Raw genomic sequence first — 27,956 nt, forward strand, 5'->3', positions numbered from 1 at the left:
TGAACGACCTACGTGAAATCTCATTCAATCGCATATGCAACCTGGGCGTGTCACATCGCAAATGCGATTGTACAACTAATTGCAACGTGTAAAGTGGGCTTTAGAGTATGTGTGACTGCTACATTTTTGGTGCAGAAATTTTCTACACCAAAAAAAAGAGCACCTTGTGGCCCAAAAAACCGTTGGCGTCTGCACTTCTGCATTGATACTACAGTGCAAACATATTACAGCATTGTTTTCTCATCGCTAATCCAACTCTGCTACATCGCCACACCAGCTCTGCTGCAAACTCCACTCCACTGGTTCCACATTGCTGAATTGACTCTGCTACATCACTGTTCCACCTACTACTCCAGCTGATATTCCGACTGGATTTCCACCTGTCCATGTTGCATTAAGGCTGCTCATCTGGGCCAAGGGTCCAGAGGATCCTCCTCTCCAGGTGAGCCATAACACGTATGCTGAGAGTTGTAATAAATAAAAGCCTGCGGAAACAGGGGTCGCAAACCATCTAGAAATTCCAGGACAGTTCGCTGAAAATAGGTTAATTTTTATATTTTATATTGATTTATATATTATTTATACATATTTATTTTATACATTATATATATATATATATATATATATATATATATATATATATATATATATATATATATATATATATATATATATATTTTCTATTATGTATTTATATTTTATATTATTATATTTATATTTTATATTATAATATTAATTTTTGCTTATTTTTTTGTGTTTGTTTTAAGGTGGATGTGATTTTTTTTTTTTTAAGCTAAAGTTAGGTGAACCTACACAAGAAAGCCAAATGCATTCATGCCCCGACACCACAAATGTATCGATAAGAAGAACTAATTACCATTCTATATGAAGAGTCCATGTTCTTATATTCATGATTGACGATGATACAGTTTCCATGTTTCAGAATTGGTGGAGGAAGGATGAACTAGATGGACCTAGGTCTTTTTTCAATTCATGTAACCATGTTCTACCCCCCCCCCCCCCAAAAAAAAAAAAATATAAAAAAATGAGCAACTATAATGCTAATGATACAGACCCTAGTTTACCGCCTATGGGAATCTACGCGGACCCTTCCCTTTGCGGTTGAGCGCATTCAGCCTCCTCCTCGATATGGCAGCCATGCACCCTTGCAAAATGACAATTTAATTTCTGGTAAAGAGAGATACTGATGTAGTGTAGTGGTGACCATATATTTCAATGTTGATAAATTGTTTGCAGAATGGCTTTCTTCCACTCGGGCACGTCGTCATTTGTAGCATTGTGTTCCATTGTTATTCCCTGCACACAAGCATTTGTCTGCGAGGCACGGGAAGCGCTGGCAATGAGGCATATTCTGCGGAGGAGGAGACGGTATGAACACACGGAACAAGAGTTACAGTGATAGGCGGTTATAAGGAATCCCAGCTGATTGGCTGAAATCAGTGGCTCACAGGCCACACTGGGCCCTTCCCGCCCGCAACCGAAATCACCTCTATCTGCATCCGCCAATGGTGGAGGGCGAAGCCACAGGCTCCCTCTTCCACCAGACACGATGACATCACTACATTGTGTCTGCTGTGCAGAGTCGGTGCACCAAAGATCAGAGCAGAGCATTGGGGAAACGGGAGCAAAGTGAGTCGAGGTTTTTTTATATTTATGTAAAAAGAGGTGTATGGAATGTGTGACTGTGTCTAGGGGGCTATGTGAGGGCTCAAACTATATATAGGGGGCTATGTGAGGGCTCAAACTATATATAGGGGGCTATGTGAGGGCTCAAACTATATATAGGGGGCTATGTGAGGGCTCAAACTGTATATAGGGGGCTATGTGAGGGCTCAAACTGTATATAGGGGGTTATGTGAGGGCTCAAACTATATATAGGGGGTTATGTGAGGGCTCAAACTATATATAGGGGGCTATGTGAGGGCTCAAACTATATATAGGGGGCTATGTGAGGGCTCAAACTATATATAGGGGGCTATGTGAGGGCTCAAACTATATATAGGGGGCTATGTGAGGGCTCAAACTATATATAGGGGGCTATGTGAGGGCACAAACTATATATAGGGGGTTATGTGAGGGCTCAAACTATAATTAGGGGGCTATGTGAGTGCTCAAACTATATATAGGGGGCTATGTGAGGGCTCAAACTATATATAGGGGGCTATGTGAGGGCTCAAACTATATATAGGGGGCTATGTGAGGGCTCAAACTATATATAGGGGGCTATGTGAGGGCTCAAACTATATATAGGGGGCTATGTGAGGGCTCAAACTATATATAGGGGGCTATGTGAGGGTCAAACTATATATAGGGGGTTATGTGAGGGCTCAAACTATATATAGGGGGTTATGTGAGGGCTCAAACTATATATAGGGGGCTATGTGAGGGCTCAAACTATATATAGGGGGCTATGTGAGGGCTCAAACTATATATAGGGGGCTATGTGAGGGCTCAAACTATATATAGGGGGCTATGTGAGGGCTCAAACTATATATAGGGGGCTATGTGAGGGCTCAAACTATATATAGGGGGCTATGTGAGGGCTCAAACTATATATAGGGGGCTATGTGAGGGCTCAAACTATATATAGGGGGCTATGTGAGGGCTCAAACTGTATGTAGGGGGCTATGTGAGGGCTCAAACTGTATATAGGGGGCTATGTGAGGGCTCAAACTATATATATGGGACTATGTGAGGGCTCAAACTGTATATAGGGGGCTATGTGAGGGCTCAAACTGTATATAGGAGGCTATGTGAAAGCTCATATGGTATATAGGGAGGGTATGTAGGGGCTCAGGCTGTATATAGGGGACTATGTGGGTGTTACACTGTATATAGGGGCTGTATGGGGGCTTATATTGAATATAGGGGCTATGTGAGGCTCATGCTGTTTATAGGGGACTATGTGGGTGCTACACTGTATATAGGGCCTATGTGGGGGCTCATGAGGAATATAGGGGCTATGTGAAAGCAGATACTGAAAATAGAGAGGCTATGTGGGGGCTCATACTGAATATAGGTAGGCTCTGTGGGGCTCACACTGTATATAGGAGGCTATGTGGGGGCTCATGAGGTATAGAAGGGCTGTGTGGGGGCTCATACTGAATATAGGGGCTATGTGGGGGGTTAACATTGTATATTGAGGGCTGTGTGGGGACTCATACTGAATATAGGGGCTATGTGGGTTCAATATTGTATATTGAGGGGTATGTGTGGGTTCCACTGTATAAAGGGGCAATATAAAGACTCATACTTAATATAAGGGCTATGTGGGGCCTCATACTGAATATAGGGAGGACAAATCCAAATCCATTTGCATTTGAATATAGGGAGGCTATGTAAGGGGAGATACTATAGGTAGAGAAGTTATGTGGGGGCTCATGCTGTATATAGGAGCTATGTGGAGGCTTATATTGTAAATAGAGAGGCTATATGAGGGCTTATACAGTATGTAGGGGGCAGTGTGGGGGCTTATGTTATATATAGGAGGATATGTGGGGGCATACTATATATATGGATGGGCTATAAAGTTGCATAAACTGTTTGTAGGGGGCTCACAATGTATTTAGGAGGTTGTGTATGCTGTATATACAGCTGTATGTGGGCTCATGTGATATCTAAGGAGGCTGTATGTGGGATCAATGTATATGGGGGTGTCTGCATACTTTAGTCTACTATTAAGTGATACAATAATAATATATATAATAATTAAAATTAATGTTAATATTAAGCTAAATTAATTTCAGTCTATTAGATTGGCCTCTACAACAATCAGGGTCACTCATGTGGCCCCTTAGGAAAATTAAATGCCCATACCTGCCTTTGAGTGATACAGTGCCATATTATTAAAATAAATGTTATTATTATTATTATTATTATTATTATTAATTTAAAATTAAAATCAAATAGCAAAACAATGAAACAAGAAATGGAGAAACTGCAAAATTAGACACTCATGGGGTTGGTACTACACATTTAAGACCAAAGCAAAATCAATATTAAAATACATGTGCCTACGGAGAATCAAAACCACATTATTAATCCTTAAAATCAAAGTAGTAGTTGGGAGCAAACTACTCAAAGCAACAATCAAAGGTTAAATACCTACAATTTAAAGCACTAAGGTGTAAATGACATGATCCCTCAAAACCTATGACTTAAAGTATCCCATATAGGGTTTACCCAGGTTTAGGTGAAGTACCTTGCCTGGGTGTCTGACTCTGTGTGCGTTTCGCATCTAGCTTCCTCAGGGGGTTAGTTCAGGACTATCTCACCACTTTTATAAAACCTCCATGATGTCAAACAAGCAGCACTCTGTAGTGCGGAACATCTGTCCTGGAATCCACCCAGCTCAGTCACCTCTGTTCCAGCAGTCTGGTGCTTCGTTACGTCACATAGTGCCAGTAACGTCACTTACTTCTTGTGATACGAATGAGACAAGTATGAGTGTGTGACTGTGTTAAGATAGGTATCCAGTCTTCAGAATAGGTGATTATGGAGGTTATGCTGTCCATATGCTACAATCTAAGGGGCACTTTGCACACTACGACATCGCAAGCCGATGCTGCGATGCCGAGCGCGATAGTCCCCGCCCCCGTCGCAACTGCGATATCCTTGTGATAGCTGCCGTAGCGAACATTATCGCTACGGCAACTTCACATTGACTCACCTGTCCTGCGACCGTCGCTCTGGCCGGCGACCCGCCTCCTTATTAAGGGGGCGGGTCGTGCGGCGTCACTGCGATGTCACACGGCAGGCGGCCAATAGGAGCGGAGGGGCGGAGATGAGCGGGATGTAAACATCCCGCCCACCTCCTTCCTTCCGCATATCCTACGGAAGCCGCAGTGACGCCGGTAGGAGATGTTCCTCGCTCCTGCGGCTTCACACACAGCGATGTGTGCTGCCGAAGGAACGAGGAACAACATCGGACCGTCGCGTCAGCGTAATCATGGATTATGCCGACGCTGCACCGATAATATGATTACGACGCTTTTGCGCTCGTTAATCGTATCATCGAGCCTTTACACACTACGATGTCGCATGCGATGCCGGAAGTACGTCATTTTCAATTTGACCCCACCGACATCGCATCTGCGATGTCGTAGTGTGCAAAGCCCGCCTTAGAGCGTTATGCCATGATCATGAAGAGTTAACTTTGTTAACATACCGTAGAACTTTGAAATGTAATACTATAATTAATAGCAAACAAACCTTGGGTTGTTATGTTGTAATTAGTAACAAACAACCTTGAAGCACTGTGTTATGATCATAAAACTTAACTTGGGGAAAAAACAACACACTGCACAACTGCAAGAAATGGATGATCTGGCTAAAACATACTGCACAGCTGTGATGGAGGAGGATGTGGGAGCTGTGTATAAAAAGGGGGGGCCCTGCTCAGTGAGTTAGGGACATTCCAGAAGGTATAGTTGACGCACTTCTTCTGTGCTAAGACCAGAGTGTTCTCCTTCTCGCTGACACGGAGGTCCCTCCGAATGAGAAGTGATGTTACAATACTTGGTAATGTATTGATGCTTAATTTCTCTATATACTATATATTGATTGTATGATTTACATTAATTGAATCAATAGAACAGGGTAATATTGTTTCTGCCATTCCATAATTGAACATTATCCTGATGCAATCTTAAGAAACTGTTACATTATTGTTTTACCATAAAACTGTATTCAGTGTGCCTAATTTGTATCTTAGTGAGTGCTACGTAAGTAAGGGTGTATCCGCCCTGTCACTTTGACGTGGTAAGACACTTCTACTTCAATATTTACTGAAAACTTTGATAAGAACACAATATCTTAAGTTAAATATAAAAACGTCATACAGCTCTTATAGCTGGATTTATAGAAACTCTTTCCACTTCACTGTCCGAAGGAGATTTTTGCAGGCATCGCCAACTGACATGGCGGAGTCAGGATCTGTGGAGATGGCACTCTGGCCTGCTAACTTCTCTGAGGTCTATAAACAGTGCAGGAAGACGATGGCGTCGAACCACAGACTTAAGCGGGGTTTACACGCTGCGACATCGCTAGCATCGGCTAGCAATGTCTAGCGCGATAGCACCCGCCCCCGCCGTAAGTGCGATATTTGGTGATCGCTGCCGTAGCGAATATTATCGCTACGGCAGCGTCACACAACAAACCTGCTCTGCGACATCGCTCTGGCCGGCGAACTGCCTCCTTTCTAAGGGGGCGGTTCGTGAGGCGTCACAGCGACGTCACACGCCAGGCGTCCAATAGAAGCAGAGGGGCGGAGATGAGCGGGACGTAACATTCCGCCCACCTTCTTCCTTCCGCATTCCCGCTGGAGGCAGGTAAGGAGATGTTCATCGCTCCTGCGGTGTCACACACAGCGATGTGTGCTGCCGCAGGAACGAGGAACAACATCGCTAATAAGCATTAAAGTATTTTTTGTTTCAGGACGACCTCTCCGCGCCAAACGATTTTGACCGCTTTTGCGATCATTTAAGGTCGCTCAAAAGTGTCACACACTGTGATCTCCTTAATGAAGCCGGATGTGTGTCACAAACACCATGACCCCGACGATAATTCATTAACGATATCGTAGTGTATAAAGCGGCCCTTAGGCAGGCTAGCAAGAGTTAATCTCTGCTGGGCTGCTTGTTAGTCTCCTTTGATCACATGCTGTGGGGGATCCCAGTCATGTTCGCTCACTTACTATATATGCTGGCTGGACTATTCCATTAATGCCAGCTATAGCTTACCTACATTGGTTTGGTGAAGTGTTGTGATCCAGACTTTCAGGTGGTTGTTGTACATTACTGCTGTGAGCAGTTGTGGTGTTAAATCTTGTTGTCTTTTTATTGCTGCCTTCCGGCTCTTGTTTTTTGCCTTAGTCTCTTACTGTTTGTTACTGTGTGTTTGCAGTGTGGCTGAGTTTTGGTTTTACTCTGTCTAAGGCTGTGTGCCCTCGATCAGGGCTCACAGCATTTTGGATGCAGCATGTTTTTGTGTGTCCAAAATGCAGCGATGTACAGTACAAGCACAGTGGATGGGATTTCTAGAAATCCCATGCCCATTGTTCATGTACTGCCCGAAGCGTAAACTGACCTGTAGTGCAGCTTTCCAAGGAGCAAACATGTCATTTTATTGCTGCAGAGCCGTAAGCGTTCTCCGCACACAGAACAGAAGAGAGAGACCACAACTGCCTGAGCCTGGATCATGAGAACGAGACATAGCGGTCTACTTCGGAGGAGACTTGTGGCTCCACAGGTCAGGACGCAGCAAGTCCTGATCGTGGGCACGTACCCTTAATTTGAGTTGCCATTACACTCCTGCACCTTCCTTCTCCAAGTGGGGGGAACAGATTAGATCTGGTCAGGAGACTAGGCAGGCATGGGACTCGGCATCTCCACCATTAGGGGTAATCTTGACGTTAGGATAGCCTAGGGTCCCTAGTGTGAGGGACAGCATAGGAGCCCCCTGTCCCTTGCTATTCTGCAGTTATATCATGACATTTTCATTCTAATTCACTAACACAAAGGTATCGTTGCTTGCCATGTGACAGATATCGGAGCTGCAGTCGGTATAGCAAATATTGTTTCTATCAGTTTTTGAGGCTCCATGACATTTGCCATTGCTCCCCTCTCCCCTGTTATTACACTGCTCCACACTACCTTAACAAGTGCAGAGGCTGCTGTAATAACAGGACTATAAAGTTAGACACATATAGCTGGTAATTCTGTTTTCGGGTTAGTAGTTCATACTGTTATGATCCGGTAACCATGGAAGATTAAAAAACTCCCATTTGTGGAAAAAACACCACGAAAACAAGAGTAGTTGGAACCTGGGCTGACCGCGATCCCCTATCAGACCACACTAGAAGTAGCCGTGGAGCGTTCCTAAACACCTAGACGCCTCGTCACAGCCTGAGAACTAGCTACACCTCACGGATAGAAATGAGGAAATCTACCTTGTCTCAGAGAAGTTCCCAAAGGAGTAGATAGCCCCCCGACATATAAAGATTACAGTGATATAGGGAAAACACGATACACAGATAGGAAAAATAGATTTAGCAAAAGGTGAGGCCTCACTAATTAGATACAAAGAAAAGGAAAGGAAACTGATTGTGGTCAGTATAAAAATCTTGCAGAAAAAATACCAATCTCCTGATAGTAAAATGGCCCTTGAGGTCGAACGACCTCACCCCCACTATATCAGGTACTCTTGTAAATAATGGGAGAGACAAAATACCAAAAAGAACGCAAAAATACAAAAGTGCAAATAATCAAGTTAGTCAGGGAGAATCTCCCTTTTCTTGCAGAAGAGTTAGCAAAGGGGGAACCCCCAATACTCACCACAAAAGAGAAACAAAGCTTCACTTGCAAGAAAACAGATACAAAACAAAACAAAGAAAAACAAACACCCTAAAGGTGTAAATCAGGAAGCAAGGAAAAACCTAACAAACGTATCTGCAGAAGTCTTGCTCAGGGAAACAGAGAAGGACAGAACTCCAAGACAGGTCCAGAGACTGAGGAAAATTCAATTATAACCGGCACCTGCAAGGCAAAAAGTACTCTCCTATAAACACCAGGCTTGACTTCCTTAATTCCCAATTAACGCCAACACCTGTCTGAGTCACAGGCTCAGACTCAGCTCCACTACCATTCCCTGGCCACCAGAGGGAGCTCCAAAACAGCACCCACACGGACGATATTCACAACATCATACTGTTTTAGCTTTTGCACATCTGACTCTCCTTATCGGTTTGCTCAGCTGACACTAGCAGGTTGAAAGTACAGGACTGCAGCTATTGAATTCTTTTTCTACAGTATATTGAAATTAACAGTGCATGGCCATGAAGTTGGCAAAGCTAACAGCGCAGAGCCGTGCTTTATTAAAAGTACAGATTAGAAACTTATGCATCCGGCTACTCTAAAGCTTATGGTTTCAGCAAAAAGAACCAAGTGCCCTTACTAAGGTGTTTTTTGCTAGAGCAAAATGAAAAGATTTCCGGTACCCAGTTCTGACCCCTGGTCCAACTGTTTGCTGCAGCCGGGATTTCACTTCTATGGCTGGCAACATTGCCTGGTATCTCTTAGGCCCATAGATGTTATGACGTTGGGTAAGACCTAATCACCAAGTGTCATGCAATATCATGGCGTAAATCGAGGGCCTAAGAAGCCACAGTGGGTGCAGACCACAAAAGTGAAGTCCGGCATCAAAAACGATCAAACCAGAGGTAAAAACTGGGTACCGCGCGAATATATTTGCTCATCTCTACCGTTTTCATTTGTCCCCGAGAGCTGCAGGGAACATGCATGATGTGTGGAGCGAGGCTCTCTGCCAGCTTAGCTGTCTCGGTTGACAGTCATGTGCTTTCTGGCCATAGAAGGTCACAGTGTTTGGCTGTACAGAATGCTCCCTGACTTTCCATTGCTCCTGCTGTCAGTATTCATTGGTATGGGTAGCTTTCCTGCTGGATTAATCTCTCCCCCCTTTTGGACCCAGCAGGAGCTCGCTTCCACCCAGCTGTTGATCATCAGTATTCTCTTGATCCTTAAATACTCCTTTCGTCCTTGGACTGCTGCTGGTGATATTATTCAGGTCCATTCAAGCCTGGTTGCAAGCAGGTGGCTTGTACTCCTCTGTGGTGTCATTGATGAAAACTTTGCTGATCTTCTACATGTTTCATCTGTGGATAAGTAGTTCATGCATTTCCCATTGTGTGTCCTCCTTGTGTCTTCTATAGTGGTTACTGGGGGTTGACGAAGAGCTCATCCCATCCATTCCCTTTTTAGGGTCCAGCACTAGGGATACCTAGGGACAGGTATCTATCTCAGGGCATAGGTGCAGAACCTATCTAGGGTGTTGAGGCGACCCCAGGGACCAGCAGTAGGTTTGATCAGGGGTCACCATCTTCCTCTTCTCTAGATACAGGGATCCCCTTCCCTTTCACCGTTAGCCTGGTACTTCCCTGGACCTATCATGACATTTAGTGCATTAGCACCAGGTTACACAAACAGCCATGAAGAGCAGGTCTCCAGATGGTGACCTTTCTGTGTAGTCCTGCACAGAAGGAGCAGCTCTGAATGCACATATACTTGCAGTGGGATTGTAGAGATTAAAGCATGATTACAGCGTTTTTTTTTATTGTACCTCTGGTGGTGCTTTATATGTATGTTTCCTGTCCCCTCTCTTATACTCACCCGTCACCGCCGCCATCTTCATCATTTTTTCAGCATCTCTTCAGTTGGTCTCCTGTGATTTATGACTTGCCGGTAGATCCAGTGTTCCATGCAGCGCAACGGAGGTCACATCTCAATGCATCTCTATGAGAGCCTCGTTCTGGCTCTCATAGACTTGCATTGAGACCTTGTAGATGTAACTTCCGATTTCAGGCCAGTCAGCAGTTACGGGCACAAGACGATGCTGCAGAACCAGAGAAGAGCCAAAAAACGATGACGCCACCGAAGAGTAAGTATAAGACAGAGGGCAGGGCGGCTTACATTTACAACACCACCCTACCTCTGAAAAAAGAACAAAAAAAAACACTGGAGTGGTGCTTTAAGTACTAAACTGGAGATAGGAGAATACTGTGAGATAATGGGCGTGATTGGGCGGCACAGTGGCTCAGTGGTTAGCACTGCAGTCTTGCAGCGCTGGGGTCCTGGGTTCAAATCCCACCAAAGACACCATCTGCAAGAAGTTTGTATGTTCTCCCTGTGTTTGCGTGGGTTTCTTCCGGGTTCTCCGGTTTCCTCCCACACTCCAAAAACATACTGAACCTAGATTGTGAGCCCCAATGGGGAAAGTGTTGCCAATGTATGTAAAGCGCTGTGGAATTAACAGCGCTTTATAAATGAACTAGCTGTAGTACCCGGCGTTGCCCGGGATAGTAACTGTCTCTCTCCCAGTCTCTGTCTGTGTGTCGCTGTCTGTCTCTTTCCTTGTCTGTCTGTTTCTATCTCTCTGTCTGTATTTGCATCAGTCTGTCTCAATCTCTCTATCTGTCTCTTTGCCCGGCTGTCTCTTTGCCCATCTGTCTCTTTGGGCATTTGTCTCTTTGCCCGGCTGTCTCTTTCCAGGGCTGTCTCTTTCCCCGTCTGTCTCTGTCTGTGTATCTCTCTATCCGTCTCACCACTGACATCTTTTTACCTCACACAGAAGCTTCTTATACTAACAGTTCATTGTGTTCCTATAGCAACCACTGACAGTTGCTATTTATAGCCTATAGCTCCCAGCTCCATTCAGTTTAATGGCTGCAGGATTTTTGTAGAGTAACTGGAAAGCGCGGAGTTAAATCTTCCCGCCCAAACATAGTCTATGACACTGCCTGAGTCACATGGAGTGTGTGCAAAACTTCATGATTGTAAATGCGACGGTGCGGATTCCTTTAAAACACATACACACACACACAAATACACACATACATACACTGAGCTTTATATATTAGATAAATATTATTATTATTATATTATTATTACAGGGGTTGTTCAGCTTTGGGGTACAAGTCTGCAGTCAGTGTATGTGACTAGGGGCAGACGATCTCTGACCTCGGTGGCGTGACTCCTCACATGGGTAAGTTTGATCTGATCTGAACCATAATCTTCTAATATGCCGTTTTTCATCAGCTATGGCTATTAATACATTATACGGCACATGTAGATTGTAGGATCATAGATTTTGATTCTTTTCTGATTGCTTGATCTTACTTTCACTATTCCCGTTTATAATGTTGTTTACATTATCATTTGGTTTAATCACACATTCCATGGGTCATCTAGTAGTCAGCCCTTCTTACCGGTCATGTTTGGGTCAATGTGCTGCTTCTCTTTGTCCTGGTTTCTCCTGCAATACCATTTTTTGTACTGTGACATATTTAAACCTGATTATTATCCAACCTTTTTTACATGTGTTTATAATAAAAATGATTTTATATGCAATATAATTGGTTGTGATTCTGGTTTACTATGGTGGTACTAAACCGTTGCACTTTAAGCCCTCCTTTCTTTTTGCATCCATTAGTCTATGTGACTGCAGACTTGTGAATCCTGACAGCGTGCACTGCGTATGCTCTTAGGATTCTCCATTCTGGAATGGGCAGTCATATGACTGCGAGTATGCGATTTGCACGCTTCCAGCCACATTCCAACTAGACATATCCAGCCAGGCTGGGCACGGCTAGTCGACACATGACTGCATATGTGATTTTTGTGGGTAAGTTTTGACTGTCATTATACCGCTAATAAGTGGAGTGTCAATACTGTGCGGTAGACAGCTGTCACTATTTTGGGGGGCAGGCGGGGAGGAGGCTGTGGATGTGGATCATGACCCTCTCTAAGAGCGGAATATGGCTCCCAAGGTCAGAAAAGTTGAGTATCGCTCACTACAGTCTCAATCACTGCCCACAGTTCCTCCCACCTACTATTCCTCCCACTTCACCCAGTAATCGTGAAACTCTTCTACAGTCAGGAGCCTCCAGGCACTAGTGGAGCAAGAAGTCTTAATGTATTCATTTATTCTAATGTCATCTATCACTTTGCAGCACCCAGGACCATCCTTTCTGGCTACGTTTATATCTTGTGTTCCCTGTGGATACTGCACAGCTTCTATGCTCTTCCTGCTTTGCTCCCTGTGCACATCCCCAGTCCCTCACAACTTGCTGAGGATCACAGGCCACGCCCCCTATGACATCATCATTCAGCGCACACTGCTGCACGAGTCCCACCTCTTGGACTATATCAGGAAGTAAGGAGCTGGAGGTCACCTCACTACATGGGACAACACTGACACAGAGCAGAAATTTAACAGCAAGTAGATTATAATCTTTCTTCATTACTAATACGTTTTCCAATTCCTTAAGATTCCCAGCGAAGCCCCTTTATAGAAGTTGTCCACTACTAGGAGATCCCCTTCTGATTTCATGTTCCCCCCATGTTTAATAATAAAGACTATACTCACCTCCGGTACTGGGGCCCTTCCAGCAGTGTCTGGGATCCTAGTGCCGGGCCTCACGTGGCATTGTGATATCACACGAACCTCACGTCCAATAAGCTCCGGATTCTTCTTGCTGCTATCAAAAGGCAGTGAGTGCTGCGTTTACATCCTGCTGATAACTCATTTGGTCCGAAGGCGGGGGGAAGCAAGCCAGCACCGATTGGACGCCCCATGTGAGCCCCGGCACAGTGATCCCGAAGACAACTGGAAGGGTGCCGGTACGGGAGGTAAGTATAGTCTTTATTATGTTACATGGGGAAAACATGTGGAAGGAGAAGGGGTTGTCCTGTTGATTACCTCATTTGGTCCGAAGGTAGTTAGAAGAAAGCCGGCGCTGATTGGACACAGGGCTCGCATGACATCACAGCTCCATGTGAGTTCCGGCACAGTGATCCCAGACACAACTGGAAGGGCGCTGGAACGGGAGTTAAGCATAGCCTTTATTATGTAATAGGGGGAAAAAATTAGGAATTAGAAGGGGTTGTCCTGTTGATTAACTCATTTGGTCCAAAGGCAGGGAGAAGGCAGCTGGTGCTGATTGGACATGGGGGTCGCATGACATTACAACCCCATGTAAGCCCTGGTACGGTGATTCCAGACACAACTGGAAGGGCGCCGGTACGGGAGTTAAGCATAGCCTTTATCATGTTTCATGGAGGAAACGTGGAATGAGAAGGGGTTGTCCTGTTGGTGAACTCATTTGGTCTGAAGGCGGGGAGAAGGAAGGAAGCTGGTGCTGATTGGACACGGGGCTCGCATGACATCACAGCCCCATGTGAGCCCTGGCAATGTGATCCCAGACACAACTGGAAGGGCGCCGGTACGGGAGTTAAGCATAGCCTTTATTATGTTATAGGGGGAAAACATGAGGAATTAGAAGGGGTTGTCCTGTTGATGTTCTCATTTGGTCCAAAGGCAGGGAGAAGGAAGCCGGCACTGATGGACACAGGGCTCGCATGACATGACAGCTCCATGTGAGTCCCGGCACAGTGATCCTGGACACAACTGGAAAGGCCCTGTCACACACAGAGATAAATCTGCATCAGATCTGTGGTTGCAGTGAAATTGTGGACAATCAGTGCCAGGTTTGTGGCTGTGTACAAATGGAACAATATGTCCATGATTTCACTGCAACCACAGACATGCCAAAGATTTCAGTGTGTGTGACGGGGCCAGAAGGGCGCCGGTACGGGAGTTAAGCATAGCCTTTATTATGTTATAGGGGGAAAACATGAGGAATTAGAAAGGGTTGTCCTGTTGATTAACTCATTTGGTCCAAAGGCAGGGAGAAGGAAGCTGGTGCTGATTGGACACGGGGCTCGCATGACATTACAAACCCATGTACGGTGATTCCAGACACAACTGGAAGGGCGCCGTTATGGGAGTTAAGCATAGCCTTTATTATGTTATAGGGGGAAACCACAAGGAATTAGAAGGGGTTGTCCTGTTGATTAACTCATTTGGTCCAAAGGCAGGGAGAAGGAAGTGGGTGCTGATTGGACACGGGGCTCGCATGACATCGCAACTCCATGTAAGCCCTGGTACGGTGATCATGGACGCAACTGGAAGGGTGCCGGTACGTAAGGTAAGTGTAGACTTTATCATTTTACTTGGGGGAAACATGTGGAAGGAGAAGGGGCTGTCCTGTTGATTACTTAATTTGATCTGAAGGCAGAGAGAAGGAAGCCAGCACTGATTGGACATGGGACTCGAGTGACATCACAGCCCCATGTGAGCCCCGGCACAGTGAACCCGGACACAACTGGAAGGGTGCCGGTACGGGAGTTAAGCATAGCCTTTATTATGTTATAGGGGGAAAACATGAGGAATTAGAAGGGGTTGTCCCATTGATCATCTCATTTGGTCTGAAGGCGGGGAGAAGGAAGTTGGCACTGATTGAACACGGGGCTCGCATGACATCGCAACCCCATGTAAGCCCTGGTATGGTGATCCTAGGCACAACTGGAAGGGCGCCGATACGGAAGGCAAGTATAGTCTTTACTATTTTACCTGCAGGAAACCTGTGGAATGAGAACGGGTTGTCCCTTTGATTACCTCATTTGGTCCGAAGGTAGGGAGAAGGAAGATGGCGCTGATGGGACTCAGGGCTTACGTGACATCACAGCTCCTTGTAAGCCCTGGTATGATGATCATGGACACAAATGTAAGGGCACTAGTACGGAAGGTAAGTATAGTCTTTACTATTTTACCTGGGGGAACATGTGGAATGAGAAGGTGTTGTCATAGTATCATAGTATCATAGTTTTTAAGGTTGAAGGGAGACTCTAAGTCCATCTAGTTCAACCCGTAGCCTAACATGTTGATCCAGAGGAAGGCAAAAAAACCCCCAATGTGGCAAACAAGTTCCAATGGGGAAAAAGTGTCCTTCCTGACTCCACATCCGGCAATCAGACTAGTTCCCTGGATCAATACCCTGTCATAAAATCTAATATACATAACTGGTAATATTAAATTTTTCAAGAAAGGCATCCAGGCTCTGCTTAAATGTTAGTAGTGAATCACTCATTACAACATCATGCGGCAGAGAGCTCCATAGTCTCACTGCTCGTACAGTAAAGAATCCTCGTCTGTGATTATGATTAAACCTTCTTTCCTCAAGACGTAGCGGATGCCCCCGTGTTCCAGTCGCAGGCCTAGGTGTAAAGAGATCTTTGGAAAGGTCTCTGTACTGTCCCCTCATATATTTATACATTGTGATTAGATCCCCCCTAAGCCTTCGTTTTTCCTGTCTTGGTATTGCAGCCCACCCATTCCTCTAATAATCTTGGTGGCTCTTCTCTGCACCCTCTCCAGTTCAGCTATGTCCTTCTTATATATCGGTGACCAAAATTGTACACAGTATTCTAAGTGCGGTCGCACTAGTGACTTGTACAGAGGTAGAACTATATTTTTTTCATGAACACTTCTACCTCTTTTAATACATCCCATTATTTTATTAGCCCTGGCAGCAGCTGCCTGACACTGTCCACTAAAGTGAAGTTTACCATCCACCCATACACCCAAGTCTTTTTCTGTGTCTGTTTTACCCAGTGTTCTACAATTAAGTACATAATCATAAATGTTATTTCCTCTACCCAAGTGCATGACCTTACATTTATCTACATTAAACTTCAATTGCCACTTCTCAGCCCAATCCTCCAATTTACATAAATCTCCCTGTAATATAAACTTATCCTCCTCTGTATTGATTACCCTGCCGAGTTTAGTATCATCTGCAAATATTGAAGTTCTACTCCGCATGCCCCCAACAAGGTCATTTATAAATATGTTGAAAAGAAGCGGGCCCAATACTGACCCCTGTGGTACCCCACTATGAACTGAGACCCAGTCCGAGTACGTACCATTAATAACCACCCTTTGTTTCCTATCACTGAGCCAGTTTTTAACCCAGTTACACATATTTTCCCCTATCCCCATTATTCTCATTTTATGTACCAACCTTTTGTGTGGCACCGTATCAAAAGCTTTTGAAAAGTCCATATACACAACATCCACTGCATTTCCCTGGTCCAGGCTTGAACTTACCTCTTCATAGAAGCTGATCAAATTAGTTTGACAGGATCGATCCCTCATAAACCCATGTTGATCTCTGTCATAAGGTTATTTTTCTTGAGATACTCCAGTATAGCATCTCTCAAGAAACCCTCAAGGATTTTACCAACCGTAGAGGTTAAACTTACCGGCCTATAATTTCCCGGCTCAGTTTTTGTCCCCTTTTTGAATATTGGCACCACATTTGCTATGCGCCAGTCCTGCAGTACCGACCCTGTTATTAAGGAATCTGAGAAGATTAAAAATAATGGTCTATCTATCACAGAACTCAATTCCTGTAGTACTCTGGGGTGTAGCCTCCGGGCCCGGAGATTTGTCAACCTTAGTGATTTCGAGGCGGCGGCGTACTTCCTGCTGGGTTAAGCAGGTAATATTCAAGGGTGAATTTATGGCATCACTGGTCATGTCATCTGCCATTGTCCTTCTAGTGGACAACCCCTTTAATGATGTCTATCTGCAGTCACTGGAAGAGAAATGTATACAATATGGTGGTCAACCACATAGCCGTAGTTCTCGATGAGCACAAACTTTAAAAATACATAAATCTGAAAAACTAAAAAAGAACATAACTACGAGCGGCGCTTTACAAGTGGAAGGCTAATTAAAATTACACTGGGAAATTAACGAAATGAACACGTAATACAATTTCTGACTTGCTTCCAAAGACATGAATAAAACCAGAACTCACAAAAGCAATCAAAATATTTCAAAGCCCGAATAAATGAGAGTGGATATGGATGCTGCATTAATGACTCGTCCCACGAATACTTCTCTCCTCAATACGAGGCGAGGTTTTTTTTGTTTTTTTTTTTTCTTCATTTCTAAAAGACGACTTTCAATTTATTTTGGAGGCTGCTGTTTATATGCGGCTCCTCGTATCGGGGAAGAATGAACAGGAGAAATGTTCAAACAGCTAATTAACTTACAGGCACATTTGCATGTTTATCTCATTATCTTCTACATTTCTGTATTCATTTCTTAGGTCTCACCTGTCAGACAGGTTTCCGCACTCACACACCGCGGGTTCCATCGAAGCGGATTGCAAAAGTGATGAAATCATACGCACAAATGCCCTGTGCAAAGTATGGGATGTGTGTCCGGGGGGGGGGGCTCACTTTTGGGATCCACACTGCAGGTGCCACTGTCTCCATTCTCAGCTGGACGGCAAAACGATGATCGGCTATCCCTGTACATACGGTATATGCTCCAATTCAACTCTATGGAGATGGATAGCGCAATGCACTTCTCGCTTGCCTACGGAGACTTGAAGATCCTAATTTTCTGCAACATTGTTGGTCTCAGTTGTTAGACCAACACTTAGTTGTCACGGAGTGACTTAGGTGAACCCAGGGGAGCCTATATTGGCCCTAAAGCTGGGGCCCCTGCGCTCACCCTAACCCTGGAGGTACCCTTTATGTTAGGGAGGTCCAGGTCACCACCCTAGGCCCTATCTCATGTCCTCATCCCTGAGGTTATGACAACCCTCCAAAACCCAACACACGGGGGGGAATGGGCAAGAACAAGAGTAAACACCCCACCAACGAATTTGGACAAACAGGGATAACAACAGCAAAATCTACTCGTACACATGGCAACCACACACAAAGGAGCCACAAAAAGTGCAACATAAAAAGGGGGAATAAACAGACTTCTGAGAACAGCCAAACCAGAACAAACACACCTGAGACTGCTGCAGGAAAAACCAATGCTGCAGCCAACAGAACAACTGAGAGAGTAAATAACAGCTCCTTCCACCTCCTGGCCAAGCTTTCTTAATGATAGAAAATAACCGGCACCCTCTGGTGGCCGTAGAGGGTATTAATAGAACCTGGGCGTAGTCCCCACCGGAAACACCTGACCAGGAGTCAGGAGCTGCGGGAATTAAGCCTCTCCTCCCCAAAGGAAAGGGAATTCATTTAAGAGTCCCACAACACAAAGTGAAAGAGAAAACTGTGGAAAAAGAAAGCGCAATAGGGTCTTACCCCAATATATACAGGGTAAAGCAAGGAGTAATACTACTCACCAATTCGGGTTGTGACAGTCACAAGACCTATAACAGCATGTAACATAAAGTCCCGGCAGCGGTCCCCACAGGGCAGATAACAGAGAGTAATAGTAGAGATGGGTTTCACAGCCGCGCCAAAGGACTCCCAGATTCTTCTCAGATTAATGTTTCTTTATTACATGCACAGGTCAAGTCTACGCGTTTCAGGAGAACACAGCTCCCTTCTTCAGGACAAACCAGCAAAGAATCCCTGTGAAACCCATCTCTACTATTACTCTCTGTTAACAACACAAAGTGAGACTCTGACCCAGAACATGTCACAAAACTTCGCAACAGGGGAAAGTCTGTGACACTAGTTTACCATTACTAGATTCAGAAAAAAGTGCTTACCCAAAAAAAGTTTAGTGCTGAGAAATCCTCCTAAACACAACATGCATTTCCCATCCAAGCTTACTCAGGGGGTACCGAGAAGTGTTTAAATATTCCTTATTATAGACTGATCATGTGAAGCTTCCATAATTAAGGGCATATGTAGTTGCACCCATGGCGGAAAAAAATACGTGCAGAACGTCCACCAATCCTGATAGTATGAGACGGTCAAAGGAATGATCACTTCCTTCTGACCTCATCAACCAGCACACATCTCATAAGGAAACCATAGACAATGCTGTGCAGTGTTGCATCACACTAGGCATGTGTACCACTGGCATCATTTTGTAAAAGATTATGTAAGTGGCCATATGGATCAAAAAAAGTGGGAGAAGTGAAAAGTGACCATTATGAATAAAGTTCCCGTAATCAATATTGATAATAAAGGTCTTTGACCTTTCACTGCGCCTGCGTAATACAGTACTGTGCTCTGACCTCAACAGGGCAGAAAAAAGTGTGCATCCGCAATCATGCAATGGTGGCCTCTGTGTGGATGATGTAGGATGTATCATCCACACGGAGCAGACAAAGAGGACGGTGATGGAAGGAAGATAAGAGGCGCCTGACCGAGACCAGGGGCACCCAAAAGACCCAAACCGCCGAGCAGGTGAGTATAAAAGATGTTTATGTTATACACAGGGGCTTGGGCTCTTATATACAGTATTCTAGAATGCTGTATATAAGGGCTCACTGTTGGTGGCCGCAGGTTATAAGGGATAAATCTGGTGACAAGTTCCTTTTAAGAAGCCCTCCTATTCTACACTCATTACCTGTATTATCTGCACCTGTTTGAACCCGTTACCTGTAGAAAAGACACCTGTCCACACACTGAATCAATCACATTCCAACCTCTCCACCATGGCCAAGACCAAAGATCTGTCTAAGGACACCAGGGACAAAATTGTAGACCTGCACAAGGCTGGGATGAACTACAGGACAATAGGCAAGCAGCTTGGTGAGAAGGCAACAACTGTTGAGGCCATGTTTAGAAAACGGAAGAAACAAAAGATGACTGTCAATCTTACTCGGTCTGGGGCTCCATGCAGGAGCTCACCTTTGTGGGGTAGGGATGATTGTGAGAAATTTTAGGAATCCACCCAGAACTACACGGGATGACCTGGTCAATGACCTGAAGAAAGCTGGGACTACAGTCTGAAAGATTACCGTTAGGAACACACTACGCCATCAGGAATTCCAATCCTGTGGTGCACACAAGGTCCCCCTGCACAATCAAACACATGTCGAAGTCCAATTGAAGTTCACCAATAACCATCTGGATGATCCTGAGGAGGTAGAAGAGAAGGGCATATGGTCAGATGAGACTAAAAGAGAACTTTTTGGTATCAACTCAACTCGCCATGTTTGGAGGAAGAAGAAGGATGAGTACAACCCCAAGGATACTGTCCCAACCGTGAAGCACGGGGGTGGAAACCTCATACTTTGGGAGTGCATAGGGGACAGGATGACTGCACTGTATTGCTGGGACGATGCATCTGTGGAGAGATTTTGGCCAACAGCCTCCTTCCCTCAGTAAAAACATTGAAGATATGCTGGAAGACCAACTCAACAATGACCAAAAACACACTGCTAGGGCAACTAAAAAGTGGCTCTGTAAGAAGCATTTCAGCGTCCTGGAGTGGTTGCCATTCTCCAGACCTGAACCCAATAGAAAATCTTTGGAGGGAGCGGAAACTCAATGTTGTCCAGTGACAACCCCAAAACCTGAAAGATCTAGAGATGATATGTATGGAGGAGTGACCTGAAACATCTGGAGAAGATCTGTATGGAGGAGTGATCTGAAAGATCTTGAGAAGATCTGAATGGAGGAGTGACGTATGAGATCTGGAGAAGTTCTGTAAGGAGTGACCTGAAAGGTCTGAAAAAGATCTGTATGGAGGAGTGACCTAAAAGATCTGGAGAAGATCTGTATGGAGGAGTGAAATGAAAAATCTCGAGAAGATCTGTATGGAGGAGTGACCTGAAAGATCTGGAGAAGAGCTGTATGGAGGAGTGACCTGAAAGATCTGGAGAAGATCTGTATGGAGGAGTGACCTGAAAGATCTGGAGAAGATCTGTATGGAGGAGTGACCTGAAAGATCTGGAGAAGATCTGTATGGAGGAGTGACCTGAAAGATCTGGAGAAGATCTGTATGGAGGAGTGACCTGAAAGATCTGGAGAAGATCTGTATGGAGGAGTGACCTGAAAGATTTGGAGAAGATCTGTAAGGAGGAGTGACCTAAATAAACTGGAGAAGATCTGTATGGAGGAGTGACCTGAAAAACCTGGAGAAGATCTGTATGGAGGAGTGACCTGAAAGATCTGGAGAAGATCTGTATGGAGGAGTGACCGGAAAGATCTGGAGAAGATCTGTATGGAGGAGTGACCGGAAAGACCTGGAGAAGATCTGTATGGAGTACTGGCCTGAAAGATCTGGAGAGGATCTGTATGGAGTACTGGCATGAAAGATCTGGAGAGGATCTGTATGGAGTACTGGCATGAAAGATGTGGAGAGGATCTGTATGGAGGAGTGACCTGAAAGATCTGTATGGAGGAGTTGCCAAAATCCCTTCAAACCTGGTCAAGAACCACTAGAAATGTCTGACCTCTGTAACCGCAAACAACGTTTTCTAACAAATATTAAACTTCTGTTTTTCTATTGTATCAAATACTTATTTCTTGCAATAAAATGCAAATTAATTATTTATAATCCTACAATGGGATCTTCTGGATTTTTTTTATTCTGTCACAGCTGGTTACCTACGATAAAAATTACAGCCCTCTCCATTCTTTGTAGGTGGGAAAACTTACGAAATTGGCAGCGGATCAAATACTTATTTTCCCCACTGTATATAGACACACATACACTTGATATCGAAGCATTGACTAAAAGCAGTGAAGCCCGGACCGCACAAGTGTCCTGCGGAATTAACTGAAGATTTCTGGAAAGTATTTTTTGCCCCAGAAACCGAACCAAGGACATTTCTGAACTAAGAAGTGAAAAGAAAATTTACATTCCCCTAGATATGCGGCAAAAACATAGAATACTAATCAAAAATGTAATCTGACCTCTCGTTGGCATGAACTAATTGTAAAAAATGAAGAACAAAATGTTTATCAGAGACTAATTATTTTCCATAGGTCATTTTCCTCTATTTTTCACCTAAAATTGAAATTCTGCTAAACGTGCCCAACAATGCAATCTGATAAAGTGTCTGGGCCCTTGTTAAAGGACTCTGTCAGCAGGTTAATGCGAGTGTAGCATGATGAAGGGGCTGAGGCCCTGATTCCAGTGACGTGTCACTTACTGGGCTGTGTGATCCTTTTTCAATAAAAATCAGTATTTTATCAGCAGGAGATTATCACTACATGACTAGGTGTTTTGTGCCTCCTAGTTCTCCTGCTCTGTGTAACCCCGCTTCCACCACTGATTAGCAGCTTTCTGCCTATGCACAGTATACACAGGAAGCAGCCATCAACATCATTCCATAGAGGAGAGCAAAATTATGGGGGTTTTTTTTGGGGGGGAGGTTTCACAAAACTGATGATCTCACTCAAATTCTTGGAAATGGAAGGAAGTGATCACAACTGTACAGTGATGGTCCTAAAGGTGGGATCTTAATTGATCTAATGACTCGGGTGATAAAATGTATTGGTGGGATCTGTTAAATAGATAAAACTTAAGTTTTTCTTGCAATTCAAGCTTCACTAACCCTCTCTGGGTCCAACGCTGCTCCTGGTGTCCGTTTTACATGCTGAAAGTGCTGCTTGTGCTGCCTACTTTTCCAGAGCTGCTGTGCTCAGTTATTGGCTGCAGCGTTCTCGATGCAAACAGCAACAGACACTATGAGCAATATGAAGTCAGCGATGCAGAAAGCAAAAGACACCATGAGCAATGGGAAGTCAGCGATGCAGACAAAAAAATAACACTGAGCAATATGAAGTCAGCGATGCAGACAGAAAAATACACCATGAGCAATGTGAAGTCAGCGAAGCAGACAGAAAAAGATACCATGAGCAATGTGAAGTCAGCGATGCAGACAAAAAAATAACACTATGAGCAATATGAAGTCAGCGATGCAGACAGAAAAATACACCATGAGCAATGTGAAGTCTGCGATGCAGACAGCAAAAGACACTTTTGTGGCACGTTTGTGGACTTGAAGTTTTCCCCTTAAAACACAGTGCCAAAAAGTAAAATAAAAAAAATTGATGATTCTTCCAGGGAGAATAAAGCCTACCTGTTTAAAAAAAAAAAAAAAAAAAAAAAGGCAAAGACTACATTTTCGGTACAACAGGCAGCCGAATAATGCTCCAAAATTTATTACGAAACCTGATCAACTCACTCAAATCAGGATTTGGGAAAATTATAGATTTCATTCTTTATGGTTCCAGCCCCCACCACTCACCCCCCCTCAAAAAAAAAAAATGGCTATATCAATGGAGAAAGTCAAGTCCCCCAATGTTTCCGAACCTGCACAACTACAATAGAGCCCTGGTCTATCATCACAAGCAGGTCTTCCATGTCCTACACAAGAGTTGATACAGTAAGTGCAAAGTCAACTTTTTTTATGGGGGATAGGCGTATACAAATGATCTAGAATTTGTATTTTTGGAGGTGGGTGCTTAGACTTGATAGTCCATCCTCGGATGCTATAATCTCATTTCCTCGCAGGTGATGACGCAATGATGCCGAATGTAGCCACCAGTCCAGAGCATCTTCCAAGTGGGGATAAAGCCAGAGACCGTATGCCGTGGTTGACTGCCAAGCTCAGGGAAAAAGTGGAGCACATGAGCAAGATGTCAAGTGCTCTTATGATGGTGTAACAAGTAGAGAGGACATCAATCATGTCCAGAGGGATTGACTGATCGAGGGTTAAGTGGCGCCCCTTCTCCCGGACATGTGGCCAGGAGGTCACAATATGAGATAACAGCAATTGTTTTGGGTCATCAAAGACACGCTTGGAATTAAAAAATCCTTTATCATAGTGTTAGAGCTTTGGGAGACCTGTCATGGGTATTGTATGTCATGGATGACAGACAGTCATGTGGTTTCTGGCCATAGAAGTTCCCAGCGTTTGGCTGCGCAAAATTATCACTGACTTTCCATTATTCCTGCTGCCAGTATTCATTGGTATAGGTAGCTTTCCTGTTGGATTTTCATCTCTCCCCTTTGGACCAAGCAGGAGCTCACCTTCCATCCAGCTGCTGATCATCAGTATTCTATTGGTGCTTAAATAAGCCTTCCCTGGACTAGTGCTGGTGATATTTTTCAGTTCATTGAAGCTCTGGTTGCAAGCTTGTACTCCTCTGCGGTATCGTTGCTGAAGCATTGCTGAACTTCGTGAACTAGTTTGTGTCTTTTCTCCCTTTGTATCCTCCTTGTGTCTTCCTTTACCATTTAGTGGGCTTGAAGAAGAGCTACCCATTCTCTATTTAGGGTCCAGCACTAGGGATATCTAGGGTCAGGTATCCGGCTCGGCACATAGGTGCGGAACCTATCTAGGGTGGTGAGGGACCCCAGGGACCAGCGGTAGGTTTGGTCAAGGATCACCATGTTCCCTTACCTTTCGCCGTTCGCTTGGTACTTCCCCGTACCTAGCGTGACATGTTCCCCTTAAAAAAAGTTTTCGAACACAGTCCTGAAAAAGCAATTAAAAATGACGGTGTCTTTAAGGGGCTAAAGCAACATGTGTATAATGAAATGGTGGTCTTAGGGCAAGGAGGACGATAGGACCAGAACCAAAAAAACAGCAAACTGGGGTGGAGGATTTACAGAGATATGCCCCTTGTTATGAGTATTAGCGGAGATGAATGAATTTCCTAGAAAGTGTATACATAGAGGACGCGTGACCACAAATAGGCATATCGGTCCTTCGGCTCACGCATCCTCGCTTGTTAATTAATTGTCTGAAGCGTGCAATGTTATTTTAAAAAACTGCAAACTGAGGTGGAGGAGTTACAAAGATATGCCCCTTGTTACGAGTTCTAGCGGAGATGAATGAATTTCCTAGAAAGTGTATACATAGAGGATGTGTGACCACAAATAGACATGTTGGTCCTTCGGCTCACGCATCCTCGCTTGTTAATTAATTGTCTGAAGTGTGCAATGTTATTTTAACAATGAAGGTCACATTAGCATTCTGAACCCGCGCACGAGCTCCGGTAATGTGTATTCCTTGGCACAATCCATCCTAAACAAACACAGCCGAAATTACACAGGTCCGCTTTCACGAAATTGCAAATCCTGGAGGTTACAATAATCTCTGATGCGCTCGATCATATCCTCCGGCTGGGACTAGACTCGTCCTTGTCAAACACGGGGAAAAGTACAAGTATGGGAAATGGTAAAACTCCGATCCCTCTCCGCCAGTCGTATATTCGCCCGTTTGAGAACCTGATCATGTCTTCAATTTCATCAAGCCGAGTCGCCTATGACACAACGTACACAGACCCGAGTAATTCCGGGAAAGTATCGCTGAAGAAAATTAATTACATTTCATATTCATCAGGAATATCAGAATTTCAAGTAACTACAGACTTAACGGGCTTCAACCAAAAGAAGAGCAGAAGTGTAGTGCGAATAACGGCCAACCACGCCACTGCCATGGCGCTCATGAGTTCTGGTCAAAGGCCCTACCCGCCAGAATCTGCATCTCCAGGATGGAGATACAATGGAGGAATAGTGAGCCGACAGCTCTGTGTGCCACCAGTCAGCTGTGTGCTCGAGTCTCACAGCAGCAGGCGCTATCACATCACTGGACTGCGCCTGCGGTGTGGAGCCTCAGCTTCAAAAAAGCACAAACCAAAGCAGTGCACCAGGAAAAAGTGGCTAAGTATTATTTTTATGTTGACATTAGTACTTATAGAGGCATCATACGGTCTATATGAAGGCTCTGGGCTCTATGATACTACATATGATATCATGGTCCTCAAAGCTGCCCACACTATCTATAGGGGGTTATCAATCCGTGTGAGTGTATAATACTGCATTTGGGGGGATAAGGAGGCATTATACGGTGAGTGGGAAGTTGTTAGGGTCACTGTAATGTGTGGGGGGCCATAATACTGTGTGGGGCTGTAGGTCCGTCATACTATGTGTGGGTGTTGTGGGGGGCATCAGTGTGTGGGTGAAGCTGTGGAGGGTTTCATATTGGGGGAGGAATGACTGTGGGGCATCATATTTTTTGGGTGGAACGGTGGTGGGATCATACTATGTTGAGGGCAGTCACAAAAACAGCAGGTAATCCAGCAACACGTCCAGTGATAAAAACAAATTATTTAATCCATACAATTAAAAAGGTTTATTACATCATAAAATATGAGTCGATGCCCCAGGGTAGGGATTGCTTACGCATTTCGTACTATACAGTCCTTACTCATAGCAACTATGAGTAAGGACTGTATAGTCATCGTCCTTTGGGTCATCATAATGTGTTGGGGGCACTGTGGTGTTATAATGTAATGGGGGAACTGTGGGGTCATCATACTGTATTATGGGCACTGTGGGGTCATCATACTGTATTATGGGCACTGTGGGGTCATCATACTGTATTGTGGGCACTGTGGTGTTATCATAATGTGTTGGGGCACTGTGGGGTCATCATACTGTATTTTGGGCACTGTGGGGTCATCATACTGTATTTTGGGCACTTGTGGGGTCATCCAAATGTGTTGGGGGCACTGTGGGGTCATCATACTGTATTTTGGGCACTGTGGGGTCATCATACTGTATTGTGGGCACTGTGGGGTCATCATACTGTATTGTGGGCACTGTGGGGTCATCATACTGTATTGTGGGCACTGTGGTGTCATCAGATTGTGTAGGACCACTGTGGGGTCATCATACTGTATTGTGGGCACTGTTGTGTTATCATATGTGTTAGGGCACTGTGGGGTTATCCTACTGTATTTTGGGCACTGTGGGGTTCATCATATTGTGTTAGGGGACTGTGGGGTTATCATACTGTATTGTGGGCACTGTGGTGTTATCATAATGTGTTAGGGCATTGTGGGGTTATCATACTGTATTGTGGGCACTGTGGTGTTATCATAATGTGTTAGGGAACTGTGGGGTCATCATACTGTATTATGGGCACTGTGGGGTCATCATACTGTATTATGGGCACTGTGGGGTCATCATACTGTATTGTGGGCACTGTGGTGTTATCATAATGTGTTGGGGCACTGTGGGGTCATCATACTGTATTTTGGGCACTGTGGGGTCATCATACTGTATTTTGGGCACTTGTGGGGTCATCCAAATGTGTTGGGGGCACTGTGGGGTCATCATACTGTATTGTGGGCACTGTGGGGTCATCATACTGTATTGTGGGCACTGTGGGGTCATCATACTGTATTGTGGGCACTGTGGTGTCATCAGATTGTGTAGGACCACTGTGGGGTCATCATACTGTATTGTGGGCACTGTTGTGTTATCATATGTGTTAGGGCACTGTGGGGTTATCCTACTGTATTTTGGGCACTGTGGGGTTCATCATATTGTGTTAGGGGACTGTGGGGTTATCATACTGTATTGTGGGCACTGTGGTGTTATCATAATGTGTTAGGGCATTGTGGGGTTATCATACTGTATTGTGGGCACTGTGGTGTTATCATAATGTGTTAGGGCACTGTGGTGTTATCATAATGTGTTAGGGCACTGTGGGGTTATCATACTGTATTGTGGGCACTGTGGTGTTATCATAATGTGTTAGGGCACTGTGGGGTTATCATACTGTATTGTGGGCACTGTGGTGTCATCATACTGTGTTATGGGCACTGTGGGGTTATCCTACTGTATTGTGGGCACTGTGGTGTCATCATACTGTGTTATGGGCACTGTGGGGTTATCCTACTGTATTGTGGGCACTGTGGTGTCATCATACTGTATTGTGGGCACTGTAGGATAAACATACTGTGTTGGGGAGGTAAGGTGTTACCATACTACATACT

General features: G+C 44.6%; 1 protein-coding gene across 1 annotated transcript in view; it reads right to left on the bottom strand.

Moving 5' to 3' along the window:
- The window catches only part of SLC36A4 (solute carrier family 36 member 4), a 235,055-nt gene that overhangs the window by 105,556 nt on the left and 101,543 nt on the right, over positions 1 to 27,956 (bottom strand). The gene's annotated exons all lie outside the window — the stretch shown is intronic.

This window comes from Anomaloglossus baeobatrachus, chromosome 2 (assembly GCF_048569485.1).
Source record: "Anomaloglossus baeobatrachus isolate aAnoBae1 chromosome 2, aAnoBae1.hap1, whole genome shotgun sequence".
In the NCBI taxonomy this organism is placed as follows: domain Eukaryota; kingdom Metazoa; phylum Chordata; class Amphibia; order Anura; family Aromobatidae; genus Anomaloglossus; species Anomaloglossus baeobatrachus.